Source organism: Leptinotarsa decemlineata, unplaced genomic scaffold, assembly GCF_025532065.1.
Source record: "Leptinotarsa decemlineata unplaced genomic scaffold, Ldec_3_MD MMD2_tig00000505_RagTag_RagTag, whole genome shotgun sequence".
In the NCBI taxonomy this organism is placed as follows: domain Eukaryota; kingdom Metazoa; phylum Arthropoda; class Insecta; order Coleoptera; family Chrysomelidae; genus Leptinotarsa; species Leptinotarsa decemlineata.
In genome coordinates this window covers 15611976-15621524 of record NW_027412549.1, presented here as the reverse complement: position 1 = coordinate 15621524, position 9549 = coordinate 15611976, and positions in this window count along the sequence as shown.

Here is a 9549-nt window from a genome sequence, read left to right as displayed (position 1 = left end):
CCATAATTTTGTTATTTTCTACTACTCGTATGTATGATAAATGAATATCGAGTATAGATATCAACTGATTAATATTATGAAAGAAGAGAACCGGATTAAAACATATATCGAGTGAAACAAGCTGTGGAGTGTTTGGGAATGATGAATTTATCACGATTTCGGGTTTTAGAGTGACTCTGTGTTTCAAATGTTGCATATCTTTCAAATAAATAGTGAGGTTTCTTTTGAGAGATCAATTTGTGAGTTGCAACAAGAAGGAAAAATAAAGTTATTATGTTCAGATGCTGACTGCACCTAGTTTAAATATCAAATTTAGATTATTCTCGAATTGCGATTATTAATATTTTGAATACGTGATCTCTTGGAGAATAACTGAAATTTCCTTCAACACGTGTTATTCGAATTGATGCTCATTCATTTATGTTACATAGTTCATGTGAATGTACGCGTATTAAGTACATAAAAGTATGTTGATTCTTTATTTTTGAAAATACCTGTTGGAAAATAGTATTATTTTATACGCAAATATTTGTATCTACACATCTCTTGAATATTCCCACATTTTTTTGTATTGAAATTCGGAAGTAGAAAGCCAAAAAAATTTTCCCAAAAATTATTCTCTCCTGAAAATATACTCCTTTCTGTTCAAACAAGATTCCTTAGGCTGGGATTGAATCAAATGACCAAATGAATGTCATTACATTCTGTCATCGATGACATGAGTAGATCAAACTCATTCCATGCCATGAAGTCGTAATTTCATGAATGAATTGAGTGAAATTTTACTATTCATTCAGTATATTGTGTAGTAATCCTATGATTGATATCTGATGCGATTCCATAACGAATGTTTGAAAAATAAATTGAATAGAAAAAAGTGTTTTTGTATAATCAAGTGTTCATATAAAAGTATTCGTTTCTAAAGTATTCTGTCTATCGTGCAATTCATTCAATGTTTTTATGGAAGTAGTTATTTCAGCAGGGCTTTTTCTTTCAGTTTGTGTCTGATAGTTACTTCTTTGTATAATCTACGCACCTTTGTAGAGAGATCGTTTTGAAATTAATTGTTTTCTTCCTTTCTTTGGAAAATTCCCACATTTTTTTGTATGTATTTCGCAAAACGCCGTGTCTTCACTCTTGAGAACAGGAAAAAGTTGCAGAGGGCCTATCTTGAAGAATACGACAGATAACAGAAAATCGCCGAATACACAAAACACTTGTAACTTGTATGCCTCTCACCAACAAACTAAACATGCAAAACAGCTGAAATTAAGAACATATGTACTAAATTAGGAAATTTGAACATTCTTTTTATTTTTTGAATAGACCTCGTATACTAGTGAAAACCTAACTATAAAATCTCCCGAATAACAGTTATAACAGTAAGTAAATCAAAACTTTCCAAATTCAGGTAAATTATGGAAAAATAAAACATTTTTCGTGAGAGAAAACTAGTAAGCATCGTTAAAAAGAGATTAAGGTGAACATAAATGGATTAATATCAACTCCTAACTTACAACTTCTGAAAAAATTACAACGAAACATGCATACGTTCGTAAGTGAATATACGAAACCATAAATTTACTTCCTCATAGTCCTAAAGAAGCCGTTGCAATAATTACATATTCATATATTAACACACTGCCATATCTATTGATAACACAGGTCTGCAAAAAAACTTTTTGAAAATTGTTTTGATTTCGTTAACTGATCTTTATGTAGCTTTTTGCGCTGATTTCAAAAATGACATTTGTTTTTTGGGAAAGAAAATTTTTGGCTTTCTACTACTCCATCTGATACAAAAAAAGGGATGAGAGAATCTTCCAAAGAAAGGAAGGAAGTAATCAATTTGAAACTCTATACATGAATGTGTAGATCATGCAAAGAAAGAAAGTCCTCCTGAAACAGCTACTTTCATATAAACATTGAATTACACGAAAAAAAATAATTCTTTCGAAACAAATACTTCTATATGAACACTGAATTATACAGAAGATACTTTTCTCTACTCAGTTTGTATTTCAAACATTTGTTGTGGAATAAGAATCAGATATCATTCACATGAATTCTATACTTTGAATGAATGGTAATAAATTGTACTCACATGGAACACTGTCACCCTCAATGGTATACACCGATGTTTCGCCTTGAAACACTTACCCTAAGGCTCTTCAGTACCAAATTGGATAACATTATAGAAAATACACACACTTCATTCATGAATTACGATTTGGAATGTCACGGAATAAGCTTGATCTGCCTATGTTATCGATGACATCGTAATGACATTCATTCACCTATTTGATTTAATCCCAGCCAAGAGGAATCTTATTTGAATTGAAGGGGTTATATTTTTAGGAGTGATTAATTTTTTGGAAAGAAAGTTTTTGGCTTTCTACTACTCCATCTGATACAAAAAAAAGGGATGAGAGAATCTTCCAAAGAAAGGAAGGAAGTAATCAATTTGAAACTCTATACATGAATGTGTAGATCATGCAAAGAAGTAACTTTCAGACACAAACTGAAAGAGAGTCCTCCTGAAACAGCCACTTTCATATAAACATTGAATTACACGAAAGAAAATAATTCTTTCGAAACAAATACTTCTATATGAACACTGAATTATACAGAAGATACTTTCCTCTACTCAGTTTGTATTTCAAACATTTGTTGTGGAATAAGAATCAGATATCATTCACATGAGTTCTACTTTGAATGAATGGTAATAAATTGTACTCTGTCAAGATGGTTCCAATTTATTGGAGTCCTTGGTGGAATGATGTCCTCTCTACTCTCGAATCTTAAAATCATACTGGCGATATTTTCAAGGCGAAACATCGGTGTATACCATTGAGGGTAGCCCTTAGATTTTTGGGAAAGTAGTCCAGATGTGAGTGAAAGAAATGGACTTTGACACTCATGTTGCAGCCCAACATTTTGTAGTTTTGTATCAATTCAGCAACCAAAGTTTTGTAGTTTGGGTCTTTTTTGTTTCCAAGCAAGCCTGTTATAACAAGTTGAAATGAATTGCAGACATTTTTTTTCTTTCATTTCCATTTTAATGACAAAGCTTCCATCTTTCAAAATGTTTTTTTTGTCAGGCCCAGCGAAGACTCCTTCTTTTAGTTTAGCATTATATTGAAACCGTGCACTGGACAAGAACAAAAATAACAGTCATCACTGTGATTTTTAGGCTCTCTCCAAACCATGGGTACTCCAAACATGCTTTTCCAATAGGAACTAGATTATCCCAGTTTAGATTCGTTTCGTTATTGAAATAAATAGATTAAAACCGTATTTTATTTTAGATATACACTCACATTGTGTAGTAACCGTATTTTATCTAAGATATACACTCATATTGTGTAGTAACTTGTTCATCATAAAAGCTCCATGATTCATACTCAATGTACTGCTTATATAGGCTATAAAATACAGAAATATCGAACCCATACCGAACCTAAAAACCCATTTAATAATAAAATTTCAGGTGAAATTTGTAACTTATCTATAGGTGATAGAATTTTTCTACTATTTCTTCCGCAATCTGCAAACAAAATACTGTTGAAATCACTAGTTGCAACAATCAAATAAGCTTGTCGGATCATTTCTGTGTATGGCTCTCCAGCTTCTAGAACAAACGTTCCCTGTAGGTGGCCATAGCTGGATATAATAATAATAATAATAATAATAATAATAATAATAATAATAATAATAATAATAATAATAATAATAATAATAACTCCGCAGACTCTATCCAGATCACTCTGTCAAGATGGTCGTTCTGATTATTGGAGTCCTTGGAGGAATGATGTCTTCTCTACTCTCGAATCTCAAAATCATACCGGCTTGACGCACTAAGGCAGAAATCTTAGCCGCACAGATGCAGAAGGCTGTCATTCTTGGCTCACTGCGTTTGCTCAGGGCACATGATCACTTACCCCACGGTGTAGGGAGTGGTCATTGGTTGATTATGCTGGCGCGCCCTCCCGAATGTATCGGGGCTTCGGGGGATAGGGCCTGACCAGCGCACACTACGGTGAAAAATAATAATAATAATAATAATAATAGTAATATACATATTAATTAATATTGGAACTATTCGTTACCCACCCTCAGGCTCGTACAAGCTAATAAGCCTGATGTAGTCCTTCTCGACCACCAGACCAAAACGATATTTGTCGTGGAGTTTTCAGCTCCTGGCGAGACGAATATCGTCAGAAAAGAGGAGGAAAAACGGATAAAATATCGAGATTTTCTCTTCGAACTCCGCAGACTCTATCTAGATCACTCTGTCAAGATGGTCGTTCTGATTATTATTGGATTCCTTGGTGGAATGATGTCTTCTCTACTCTCGAATCTCAAAATCATACCGGCCTGACCAGCGCACACTACGGTGAAAAAAAAAAGTTATAATAATAATAATAGCGATTTTATTTTCCATTTTACATAATAAATAATTATTTCCATCTTGAAATGCTAATTGTTGGCATAATAGGCGGAGTTCAGCTTATAAAAAAATGATATGACAATATTATTTGACTATTCAATTGAGCTGCTCTTCCACTCAACCTCATAACGCGCCTTATAACGAAAAAGTAAATAAATTTAAAAAAATTCTTAACATTATTATCGAGGGGTGTTCTGGTTCTTCAATAAAATTATTTTCAGATTCTCTTTAAACTTATCTTACTTCATTTCTTTCAAACTGTTCGGAATTCCATTGTAAATTTTTGAGATCCGATAACTGTAGGATCTTACATATTGTTGTGTTTTGTGCAATGGGGATGTTAAAAGCCCTTTAAACCTCAAGTTCAATGTATGTACGTCAGTTCGGAATTTGATTTTATTATATAGATATTCAACGAAAGTCATTTTTTGTGGAGGAAAAAATCAGTTTTTTATTGACCTTTTTTTGGGTAATTGTTACCTTCCACAATCTGAAAAAATCTGGATAAAAATTCGAATATATACGCAGTTATTTTTGAGAGCTTATTTCTTTACTTCTTCGACAGATGTCAAAGAAGTTTTGAAATATGAAATTATGTCAATGTTGTTGATTGACAACTGAAACATTCGATGTAATACAAGGTACTCTCCGATATCAATTTGTTGCCATTTCGCCACTATCCAAAGTTTTCTTCAAGATGGGTATGCAAGTACGGTCTATTTCTAAGTAGCTATTCGAGATACAGTTCTCTCCAGACATGAGAATATACGGTGATACTTTTAGCTTACGTCTCTTGGAATGAGGCTCATTGGTAATCTTTCTTGTCCTATTCCATTCCACCCGATGTTCACCGTCTGATTTTAAAATGTCTTCTGATAATTTTGATCCTGTCAATTGTCTATTTTTTATATAATCTCGATGTTCATTCTCACGCACTTTCAATGGTCTTGAGGTTTCACCAATGTAAATTTTACCACAAGAACAAGGTATTTTATAAATACAATTTTTTGTTTTTTCTTCAGTGTTGTTGGGTTTTGTATGTGTGAGTATAGATCTCAGTGTATTTTTTGTTTTGAAAGTAGTTCTAATATCATATCTATTTCCAATTCGTCTTATTTTTTCAGATAGTCTTGGAATGTAAGGTATAACGATAGTTGTAAAAGGTGTCGTTGGATGTTGAGTCGGTAATTGTTGAGTTGGATGTTGTTGAATTTGTGAAGCTGTTTGTATGTTTGTTTGATTTTTAATTGACTCTTTATTTTCTATCGAATTTATCGTTGAATTTATGAAAGAATCTGGATAAGCGTTATTTTTCAAAACAGATTTAGTTAATGATATTTCTTTATTGAGATTTTCAGTTGAATTGCATATCGTTTTAGCTCTTTTATAAAGGCAATTTATTATACCTTTTTTAACACTCCCATGATGATTTGATGTACAGTGGAGATATCTATTTGTATGTGTTTTCTTCCGATAAACATTTGTATCAAGTTGATCTGATGACTTCTCCAACATTACATCAAGGAAAGGAAGTCGACCATCTTGTTCAATCTCTATTGTGAATTTTATTGTCGGCTCCCGCTCGTTGATATAATTCAAAAAAGTATTCAGGTCATCGTTGTTTCTATTCCAAATAGCAAAAATATCGTCAACGTATCTCCACCAAACTTTGGAACCATTCTGATAAGTTTCAACAAAGGATTCTTCAAAATACCCCATATATATGTTACTTGAGATGGGAGATAAAGGGGAACCCATAGCCCTGCCAAATTCTTGTTGATAGAAATCATCTCTATGTTGAAAATAGGTTTTGTCTATACATAATTTTAAAAATTCTAATATAGAATTAACATTCAACTTCGTTCGATGTTTTAAAGTTGAGTCATTTTCCAACCTGGATTTGACAATTTGAAGCTCAAAGCTCATCAGTTTTAGTTTCAATTATACTATGATATAAGCTTGCAGAGTGGAGCAGCATCCGATTATCCATATTCAACCAGTTTATATATTTCAAAGTATGGGTAATGCTTTCATATTTACGAATACCGAAAAATTTTTTGTATTTTCTTTTCATAAAAAAACTGTGAGATTTGTACCATACAGACAATCTGCGAAACTAAAATTGGACAAAACCAAGCTTTCGCGAAGTATTGATTTGATTTTTCTTGATAAATATTGTCTACTACTGTATATCAAATTCAAATGTCCATATGCTCTGCGAATTAGTTCATTCACATGTTTTACAAAACATGACTCCTATGTTTTTAGCACAATCAACCACTTCGAGTATATTTTGTCCAATTTTAATTTCCACAAGATTTTTTACAATATTTCTATTTTTTTTTTGAGCCAAAGACTAAAATATTTGACTTACTAACATTAATTTGTAGACCGTGATTTGAAGATGAAGCTACAAATGCATTGATATCAATATCGATGGTGGTTGGATTCGTGGTTCAGATCCTGTTCCGTGTGAGTGGGTTTTCAGTATACAGATGTTTCCCACTTAGTGTCGGTTCTCTTCACCAATATGTTTGAGAATGGCAATTCGTTGTGGACTTCCTTCTCCATTGTGAAAGTGATGGAAGGTCTTACGATGTTGATGTGTTTCAAGAAGGCGTCTAGTTCAGTATTCTCATAATTCCATACTATAAAGGTGTCATTAACGTATCTCAAACAAACACGAGGATACTTGTAAGCTTCTTCAATGGCCAGAGTTTCAAACCACTTTATATACATATATATGTTCTTACACAACATCATAGGAATTCCATAATTACTACCATAGGTGATTATTTGATCTTGCTGTGTAACTTCAATCGCCCCTAGTAGTTCGACAAAATGCCTTGAATTCTTCACAAAATACGTTGTTTTTCCTTGTAATGGTAGTATTATAGGGAGAGCTGACTTTTATTTCACTGTTATTTTGCTTAATATAATTGTTATTCTCAGCCATTCTTTTTTAATTCTTCTATTTTATTAGTTCTTCCAGGGACTTCAAATCATTTTATATAATATCAGACAATGGAAGTCGGAACTAATGAAATTCATCATGAAACATTGTCAATCACCTTCATACAAATGGTAAAAAACCAATACTTCTTTGCCTCAACTTTCATGAGCCTCAATTCCTATATTTATCGCTACTTATATTATCTTACATTATTCGAGAACAGAACATCCTGCCTCGATGAAAACTCCTTGGGCACATTTTACGAGAACGAGAGTGATTAAGCAACCGAACATCATGTGTAATCCGGGCTTTTCCTGTTTTCGGCTACTTCGAATACCCTCCCAGAATTTCCCATTTTCCGAATAATCGATACTCTGAGAAGCCTTTTCTGTGATAAACGAGTTCGGCGAGCTTTTAGGTCAAATGTAGGATTTTCTGGGGGGAGAAGTCTTTCGACCTTGACATGGATGAGACTCTCGGGTGCAATTAAATAAAATTAGAGTGTATTTGTCATTTGATTATAAATTGGTGCCACTCTTGAGCCCAGGGAGTATTGTCAGAGAGGTGATAAATCAGCAACATAAAATTAGTGACAGGAATATTCAATCAAACAAAACTCCCCACATATGACGTAATGTATACATGGTAGATTGAATTCAATTCTATGAAGGTCATGCTGGATTTTTTGAAACAACAGAAACAATTTTGAATTTCACTAGTTCGGATTTCCATTGTCTACTATGTAAATGCGATTCCAAGAATTGCATTTACCGGATACCCTGTGAGTGCGGAAAATCCTATATTGGTGAAACTAAGAGACTATTGAATGTTCGCATTGCCGAGCACAAGAAACACACACAGCGAGGGGAAACCAGCAAATCAGGAATAGCAGACCATGTTTGGACCCATCAACACAACATCGAGAGGCCCCAAGCTGAGATCTTGCACAGAAAGGAACATTGGTTTAGGAGTAAATTCAAGGAAGCCACATACATGTTGTCCAACAACATATTCAGCCAAGCCAGCGTAGAAATACGCAACATATGGAAACCCATCATCAAGCGAAAAATGGCCAACTCCCGCCAAAACGGTCATCTCCCATGGAACCAGTGAAGCGGAAAATGGAAAGCGGGGATAAGTAAAAGTACTCGAACGACCTATAAATAGTCATCTCTCGGAGGAATCAGTCCAGTCATCACCCGAAGACGATTGTAGATACTAACAATCGAAACGTCGTGAACTAACGTGACTTGGAATCTCTACACGTTTTATTTTTATTTTCTTTTTTCATTTCTTAATTTTCATTTATTCAATTGTTCTATTTTTACTTGTATTTTATTTCACTATTATTTCATTTCAGGTTCTTCCTTTTTTAATTGTTTCATGGATTTCAAATAATTTTATATAGTAGACAATGGAAGTCCGAACTAGTGAAATTCATCATGAAACATTGTCAATCACCTTCAAACAAAAGAAACAATTTTATATATATTGAAAACAAAATTTTAAATGATAAAGCTGACCGATACTTAATGAAAATCCATTATAATAGTAAAGATTTATATTCCCAAGAAACATATACTGTTATAGCAGGGAGAAAAAAATATGTAATTCAAAAACTGACTGTAACATAAATAAATACGGACAGAGCACCAAGGAAAGATGAATCAGAACTGAAACTTTGAGAAAAATGATCATCAACATACACATAAATGCACTCATCAAAAAATATTAATTCGGAATTTTTGTTGATTAAAATTTTTCAAAGCATCCGGTAGCTCTTTGTGAATTCTGTTACTTTTATCATAAATCAAATTCTGCCCAATATTTGTTCTCATTTTCATTAATATTAGATTGCCTGAATATCTTGTCGAATATCTATTCGCATCCAAATTTGGGATCGATATGTTTTCAAACCATTTCTCGAAAATATCAGCTTCCATGTTCTTATGATAGTCAACATTGCACTCCTCAAGTTTTTTTCCGGATGATTTTAAAGAATTCGGAAATTATTCTTTATTTCCTCCTCGATGCACAATGATTAGTCGCGATCTATTTTTTGCAGTCATGTTAGGCGTACACATCAGTCCTCCCTTTCGTAAGTGTGTCGTGAGTGTCATACCAAGATTCGTCCAAATAGAAAATT